This window comes from Gigantopelta aegis, chromosome 15 (genome assembly GCF_016097555.1).
Source record: "Gigantopelta aegis isolate Gae_Host chromosome 15, Gae_host_genome, whole genome shotgun sequence".
Taxonomy (NCBI): domain Eukaryota; kingdom Metazoa; phylum Mollusca; class Gastropoda; order Neomphalida; family Peltospiridae; genus Gigantopelta; species Gigantopelta aegis.
This window is the reverse complement of record NC_054713.1, coordinates 19430339-19439589: the sequence shown is the minus strand read 5'-3', so window position 1 is coordinate 19439589 and position 9251 is coordinate 19430339.

Below are 9251 nucleotides of genomic sequence, written 5' to 3'. Positions count from 1 at the left end.
AGGTACGTTATATTATTATATTAAACTATTAGTATAATATATTCTCAACAAAATTAAGGGAATTTTAAATATGGTGAAGATAAAGTACATATACTTTCGCTGTAAGGCATGTTCTTAAACTTGGTGATTCAAACAACGTTATAGAGCGAACTAAATGACAACGATCGCTATGAACCAACGTGCAACGAATCCTAACCGAATATATGCAAAATCTTTGCGTATATCACGGGCCAGAAACAATATTTCGAAGTCATCTGCTTTCAAAACTTGCTAAATCGCTAGCAAAGAATTACCAAAAGTCTACTGACTCTTAATTAACTTGGCTGAGTATATTAACAGGCTGGTCTGCATTTGTGAGGTTTGAATTGGGTACGTTTTGTAACTTGAGATAAAGTAAAGTAAAGTTTGCTTTATTTAACGACGCCACTAGAGCACATTGATTTGTTTATCTTATCATTGGCTATTGGACGTCAAACATATTGTCATTCTGACATTGATTTTTTTTTAGAGGAAACCCGCTGTCGCCACATAGGCTACTCTTTTACGACAGGCAGCAAGGGATCTTTTATTTACGCTTCCCACAGACAGGATAGCACAAACCATGGCCTTTGTTGAACCAATTATGGATCACTGGTCGGAGTTTGGAGTCGGTATCTGGATTACAAATCCCATGCCTCGACTGGGATCCGAACCCAGTACCTACCAGCCTGTAGACCGATGGCCTAACCACGACGCCACCGAGACCGGTTCTTGAGATAGAGGATGGGTTCTTAAAGGCACAGATCGTAATTTTTAAACACTAATGCATTTTGTTTTCACTATTAGAGCTATTTCAGTGTATGATCGCTGAAATCAAACATTACTTATATTTTATTCCCGTACAACCGAAGTGTTTCTGGTCATCCTGGTGTTTCTAATACCACAAAATGCATTGTTCATATTTTAAAAAACGCACGTGCGTCTGAGAAATAACTCTTACGGAGTTGAGTTTTAGTCTATTTTTAACAATATTTCACCGTTTCAACGTCACAGACTCTTCTTTCACTCTTTTGTAACGTTGAAACTGGGGTCTGCGTCTTTAAAATCATTTGCTTATCTTCATTTAAAAGGAGCAAACTCTAGCTAAGTGTGACGAAGTACTTGATTAAAATAATCCTGAACGGCGTCATATAGGGTGTATACAACCAAATAAAATCCCACAGATGACAATAGTAATATATGTTGCTAAAACTCTTACATGCAGCGTATTAATCGACATATACACCACAGATATATAAATACTACCACCCCTCACCCTTAAAGTGAATCAGAAAAAAACGGGGGTTGACTGCTCATTTCAGAGATAAGGTGTAGCGTCTAGTTCCTTTCAAAATGTTAGTATTTGTTTTGTTTTTTACTATTACCCCATACATGTTTCAAGCACAAGGCCACTTGACTGTAAGAGAGCTAGACGGACATCTGGAAGGTTATAGCGTACTCTGACTGTAAAACCGGCCTCGGTGGCGTCGTGGCAGACCATCGGTCTACAGGCTGGTAGGTACTGGGTTCGGATCCCAGTCGAGGCATGGGATTTTTAATCCAGATACCGACTCCAAACCCCGAGTGAGTGCTCCGCAAGGCTCAATGGGTAGGTGTAAACCACTTGCACCGACCAGTGATCCATAACTGGTTCAACAAAGGCCATGGTTTGTGCTATCCTGCCTGTGGGAAGCGCAAATAAAAGATCCCTTGCTGCCTGTCGTAAAAAGAGTAGCCTATGTGGCGACAGCGGGTTTCCTCTAAAAACAGTGTCAGAATGACCATATGTTTGACGTCCAATAGCCGATGATAAGATAAAAAAATCAATGTGCTCTAGTGGCGTCGTTAAATAAAACAAACTTTACATTTTTACTGACTGTAAAGGTTGATTCATACTTCACTCGCCGACCTCCATACGCAACGGAAATTTAGGTCGCCGCAAGGTTGCCGACAACAAAAATCCGTCGAACAAACTCGCGCGGAAGGCGCACGCAAGATGACGTAGCGAAGCGAGTGAAACTGACATGTTTTCAGCGTTCGCACGGGTGATCCGCTTCCAATCCGCCCGAGATTAATTTTATTTATCTTTTTGCGCATTGCGTTTCTGCTTTGTTGAGGTAAAAATAAAGATGGCTGGCGTTAAAAAAAGTTCACCTTTCTTCAATAGAAGAGGAACTTCTCATTAACGAAGTTTGTAAGAATCCAAACCTGTATGATACCAGTTTACTAGAATACAGGGACCATGGACGGACAGAACAATCGTAGATTGCTGTAGGCAATATTGTTGAAAATAAAGATCGTGGAGGGAAAGTGTTTGCGGGATCAATACGACCTACTGAGTTTCCTATCCGACCATGTAAAACAGAGAAACAGATGGGAACCTATCCAGGTATATCAAATCTAAATTCTATTCTACAGTTCAGTTATGAATTATAACTTAAGCCCCTTTCGTATGAAACTACATTGTAATTAGTGACAATTCTACTGTTGACGCCCCAATCACACCTTATTTTCCTGCATAAATAATTGTTTTTGTATAATATTATGTAATACTGCTTACTTAAAACCCTTTGAAATGACAAACGTTGCACATCTATGTCATGAAGCATACATGTTAAATTGTTTGGGTATGTAAAAGGTTATTAAAATGTCGGTAAGCATTCACATGTCTTTCAAATATTATATGTAGGTTAAAAAATAATAATTCAATTAAACACTATGGATAATATGTTTTTCACACATCCATAAAAATTTGGTAGACCATTGTCAGTACCAAGTAGTTATATACATGATTTGCTGTCATAAGAGAAAAGTAGAAACCGTGCAAATATGCATACATGTATATACACACTGTATGTATGTATATATGTATATATGTATGTATGTATGTATGTATGTGTGTATATATATATATATATATATATATATATATATATATATATCAGGCTTCGACACTAAGGTACGTCCGAACGACATTGTCTAGTAAACAGTTGGTTCGGTCTAGGCATAAGTGTTTCTGAGTAGCCCGACTGGTCGTGTTGATAATTTATGAGCGGTGAATTAATTTGCTATCCAGTGATCCTACAAACATTAATATTTTCCATTAAACTATCGACACGGAAATACCAGGTATTCTAATTAGACGTGATGCAGTGGGCAGTGAATAACTGAACAATCCCGAATGGTGCTAACCGCTGACGAATCTGATATGGAAATGTTTGTAGAGGGTGACATTCGTCACAACTCGGTCGATTCCGTTGATACCGGAATCGACCGAGGTTTTTCGAATAAAGAGTGTGCGTTTGCTAAATTTAGTGCGCATAGATCTATGTTGTAAATACTATCAGCGAAAACAGTATTATTGTTTCTGCTTGATATTTTGGTACATTTTTTTTCTCTCCAATAAATCGAATAAGGTAATAAAAATGCAAAACATACAATAGTGTACGTTCTTTGAATATACATTTTTCGGGTTTTTCAAATATACGACAATTGATTTCGTTTTCGAATTATTTACATGTGGTTACGGTCGTATTCGAGCAGACAAAAAATGGACCTGTTTAAATGCGGGTTTTCATCTGACAAAGACCCGTCTGAAACTGACTTGTCCAAGAAAAGAAAGAGTAAGGCAAAATCTAAAGAACAATATGTAAACGAATTAGCCCTGCTTAGGTATATTTTGTCATTCAGCAGTTTGGTCTAGTTGACATTAGGTCAGGTCTAGTAAATTTTAAAACATACTAGTCCACTGGTCTAGTAATAAATAAAGTTAACGTCGAACCCTGTACATATATATATATATATATATATATATATATATATATATATATATATATATATATATATATATATATATATATACCCATATGGGCTGTGAGATGCGGGTGAATATATGTTCTATCTTTCCCAAGGGAAAGACAGAAGTTATAGTTCCACGTTGATGCCATGACGTTAGTTTGGTGACGTCATCCGTTTCCTGACTGTCGTCTCTCGTTGATGAGATTTTACAAAGCATTTAGCTCCACCAGTGTTCAGTTTTTGTTGAAATGGTTTAAGCAATTTGTTCTTGTTAACAATTAAACATGCTCTAAACTAATTTCATTCACTTCCCACTAGAAACATCAGTTCATTAGGAATGCGACCTCTCGTGCTTACATTTGATTTGAAGTCATTGCTTTTCATTCATGACGTCATCAGTTTCCTCAGACTTTCTCGTCTTGTATATTATATAGTTTGTGTCATGTAAGAAGTTTAAGTTTCTAAACTCTTTACACTATGGGTAATAAATACAATGACCCACTCGATACTCGGAATTAGGATTATCTGTCCCTCGTGATATTAATGTTGTGACAGATAATCCGTAATTCCTCGTAACTCGTACGTTATTGTCTATATATATATATATATATATATATATATATATATATATATATATATATATATATATATATATATATATATATATATATATATAGTAGTCGTTTTCGAGTTGAAAGACGCTATTTTATAGAGTGCTCAACCGTGTGGGAGCCAGATATATCGTTAAAAAGTGTATGTTTATCTGACGGTGTAATTAAATCTACATCTGATGAGTGAGAGCAATTCAACTCTCTCACGAAACAAGCCTGTCATGTAGAGATAAACATACACTTTTTAACGATATATATATATATATATATATATATCTGATGATGAATCCATTTATAACGCGGATCACGACAACATGCAAAGTATGAATTGTCAGCCGTAAAAAAACGCACGTGAAAATTCCGAAATGCACTCGTTTGTTGAACGGCGAGGTTTAGGAAAGCGGACTGAGTATGAACACAATCACGACGAAGTGTGACGAGTACCCGCCGACCAGTGTCGGCAGAGAAGTATGAACCTAGCTTAAGAGAGCTAGACGGACATTTGGTTATACGCATACTCTGACTGTAAGAGAGCTAGACGGACATTTGGAAGGTTATACGTGTACTCTGACTGTAAGAGAGCTAGACGGACATCTGGAAGGTTATACGATTACTCTGACTGTAAGAGAGCTAGACGGACATCTGGAAGGTTATACGCGTACTCTGACTGTAAGAGAGCTAGACGGACATTTGGAAGGTTATACGCGTACTCTGACTGTAAGAGAGCTAGACGGACATTTGGTTATACGTGTACTCTGACTGTAAGAGAGCTAGACGGACATTTGGAAGGTTATACGCGTACTCTGACTGTAAGAGAGCTAGACGGACATTTGGAAGGTTATACGCGTACTCTGACTGTAAGAGAGCTAGACGGACATTTGGTTATACGCATACTCTGACTGTAAGAGAGCTAGACGGACATTTGGAAGGTTATACGCGTACTCTGACTGTAAGAGAGCTAGACGGACATTTGGTTATACGCGTACTCTGACTGTAAGAGAGCTAGACGGACATTTGGTTATACGTGTACTCTGACTGTAAGAGAGCTAGACGGACGTCTGGGAGTTTATACGCGTACTCTGACTGTATGTGTCTCTGTGTCTGTGTGTGTGTGTGTGTGTGTGTATGTGTCTGTGTGTGTATTGTATGTGTATGTGTATGTGTGTGTATGTATGTATGTGTGTCTGTGTGTGTGTTTCTGAGTGTGTATGTGTCCGTGTGTGTGTCTCTGTGTCTGTGTATGTGTGTGTCTGTGTGTGTATGTGTATCTGTGCCTGTGTGTGTGTATGTGTATGTGTGTGTGTGTCTGTGTATGTGTGTGTATGTGTGTGTATGTGTATGTATGTGTGTATGTATGTGTGTGTATGTGTGTGTGTATGTGTGCCTGTGTGTGTGTATGTATGTGTGTGTGTATGTATGTACATGTGTGTATGTGTATGTGTGTGTATGTATGTATGTGTGTGGTTGTGTGTGTGTGGGTGTATATGTATGTATGTGTGTATGTGTGTATGTATGTGTGTCTGGGTGTGTGTGTGTATGTGTATGTGTCTGCGTGTGTGTGTATGTATTTAAGAATGAATGAACGCACTGGCTCGGGAATTTTTTAAAAAGCTAAACAATTGTTATTTTCTAATTTTGCCCCAGGGATTCGAAATTGATTTTAACTTGACCGTTGTGATATACAAAATATAACTGTTTTTCGGTCTTGTTTTAAATTTATTTGGCTAGTACTATGTTTTGTTTACAGCCGGATACGATGTATTTGGGTTTTTTTAAATTGTTAGGAAAGGGATAACAACAAACCAACCACTGAAAAATGGACTGGCTTAGAGGCTTAAGCGGCGTGTAGTCGGGTGGAGACTAAGATATCCTTGAGACTTGGATTTTTTCCATATGCAATAACCGGACGTGCTGTTATAGGGTTTTTCATAACAATTTGCAGATTTAAAAACTCCTCCTTCATAAGTTTACCATTTACGACTGTAAATTATTGGAAACATTATTTTATCTCTTTTTACAGCTTTACCAGATTCAACGTTGATTCCAAACGGCTGTTTTGGCTGTAATGTACGAATCCAGAAGGCCTCTCGTTCAAGTCTCAAGAGGTCTGTTTCGTCTTTTGAACCAAGTATCAGGGGTTGTTCAATTGGAAGTATTTCAAAATTTTCATCTAACGAATGGTCAGGTAGATTGAAGTGATTGGCGACAGGGGTGTCAACTTCATGCGGAATATCATACTTGTGACAAACTGCTCTAATTCTCAGTTGGTTTTGCGTTTGTCCTACGTACTGTTTTTTATATAAATTACAGGTGATTAGATATACTACATTTTTCGTGTCACAGTTCATGTCTGTCCGAATTTGATATTCAATTTTGGTCTGTTGACTTTTGAAAGTCGACTGCGTTTTAAGTAAGTTGTGAAGTCTACACCTGGTTTTCGCACAAGTAGTAGAGGAGCCAGTGCTTATTTCAGGTGATTGGTTATGCTGAAGTTTGTATGGTTTGTAGTCTTCAGTTGCCCTAAAGGGATTTTCTAATTCTCGAACAGTTTCAGATTTAATTTTTCTTAAAAACCGTTTTGAATATCCCCTAGGTTTTAAAGCACTAAATAAAAGTGAACAAGCCTCATTGAAATTCTGTTTGTTACTCGAATTTCTGTGAAATCTAATAATCTGAGATTTAACAATGCCTTTAAAGGTGTGGCATGGGTGAAAAGACTTGCAGTGGAGAAGTTGGTGTGTGTCTGTGGGTTTGAAAAACACTTTGTAGTCTAGGTAACCTGATGTTTCAAACTGTGTACCTTTATAAATTGTTACATCCAAAAAGTCAACTGATTTATCTGATATGGTGGCCTTAAGTTTGATATTGTCATCCTGTTGATTTAATAGCTCAAAAAAGTTCCAAAATTCTTGTTTAGAATGTGGCCAAATGATAAGTATATCATCGAGATATCTGAGGTACAAAAGAGGTGTTTTACTCGATTTCTTTAAAGCAGCCTCTTCCCATTCGGCGACATAGATAGATGCAAAGTTTGGACTAAAACGTTTGCCCATAGCACAACCACACACTTGCTGATACATTTCTCCATCAAACTCAAAATCATTTCCTTTTAGGTTTAATTCTAACAGCTCAATAATGTTCGTATCTGGTCTGTTTGTATCTGGGTACTTATCGAATGCTCTTTTAACTGAATCAATGCCCGCATCAATACCTATGTTGGTGTACATGGAGTCAATATCAAGGGTAACCAAGAATGAATCTTTTGGGATTTTGGTTTTTGATAATTTTGATGAAAGATCTTCAGTGTTTTTCACAAAGCTTTCATGTCTATTTGCAATTGGTTTTAAGTGAAAGTCTATGTATCCTGAAATATTGTACGATTCTGATCCACAGTCTGAAATGATTGGACGACCGGGTGGTGTGTTAATATCGGTCCATGTATCGACTGGCTTGTGGATTTTTGGAAGTAAATAAAATTTCCGGGTTTGTGATTGTGACCTGGCTTCTAAATATTTTACTTGTTTTTTATTTATATGTCCCTGATCTTTTAGACAGTGAATAATTGCATTGAACTTTTTACAATTTTCAGGCCAAATAGCTTTGTCTAATTTTGTAAGTATGTGTCTGTATGTATGTGTGTGTATGTGTATGTGTATGTGTATGTGTGTGTCTGTATGTATGTGTGTCTGTGTATGTGTATGTGTATGTGTATGTGTGTGTGTGCCTGTATGTGTATGTGTGTGTCTGTATGTCTGTGTGTGTATGTGTATGTGTGTGTCTGTATGTATGTGTGTGTGTGTATGTCTGTGTATGGCTGTGTGTGTATGTCTGTGTCTGTATGTGTATGTGTGTGTCTGTATATCTGTGTGTGTATGTGTATATGTATGTGTGTGTCTGTATGTATGTGTGTGGATGTGTGTGTCTGTGTGTATGTGTATGTCTGTATGTCTGTGTGTGTATGTGTATGTGTATGTATGTATCTGTATGTCTGTATGTGTATGTGTGTGTCTGTATGTCTATGTGTGTATGTGTATATGTATCTGTATGTCTGTGTGTATGTGTATGTGTGTGTCTGTATGTGTGTGTGTGTGTGTATGTGTATGTGTGTGCCTGTATGTCTGTATGTGTATGTGTGTCTGTATGTCTGTGTGAGTATGTGTATGTGTGTGTCTGTATGTCTGTATGTGAATGTGTGTGTCTGTATGTCTGTGTGTGTATGTGTATGTGTGTGTGTGTATGTATGTATGTATGTGTATGTGTGTGTCTGTATGTCTGTATGTGAATGTGTGTGTCTGTATGTCTGTGTGTGTATGTGTATGTGTGTGTCTGTATGTATGTATGTGTATGTGTGTGTCTGTATGTCTGTATGTGTATGTGTATATGTATGTGTGTGTTTGTATGTCTGTGTGTGTATGTGTATGTGTGTGTCTGTGTGTATGTGTATGTGTGTGTCTGTCTGTATGTATGTGTATGTGTGTGTCTGTATGTATGTGTACGTGTATGTGTATGTGTATGTGTGTGTGTGTGTGTATGTATGTATGTATGTGTATGTGTGTGTCTGTATGCAGTATGTGTATGTCTGTATGTGTGTGTGTGCGCGTGTGTATGTGCGTGTGTGTGCGTGTACGTGTGTATGTGTGTACGTGTGCGTGTGTGTGTGTAATTCTCTTTTTGCACGAACGATTTGTACAAGCTTGCCTGTCTTTTGCATATCCTTCATATCGAGAAAGTCGGGGAGATACTAATAATAAAAACGTATATTAACGAGTAATCACTCTTGCACTCTATCTAACCGTAATTTCAAATGCAGTTGGTTCCCGTGTG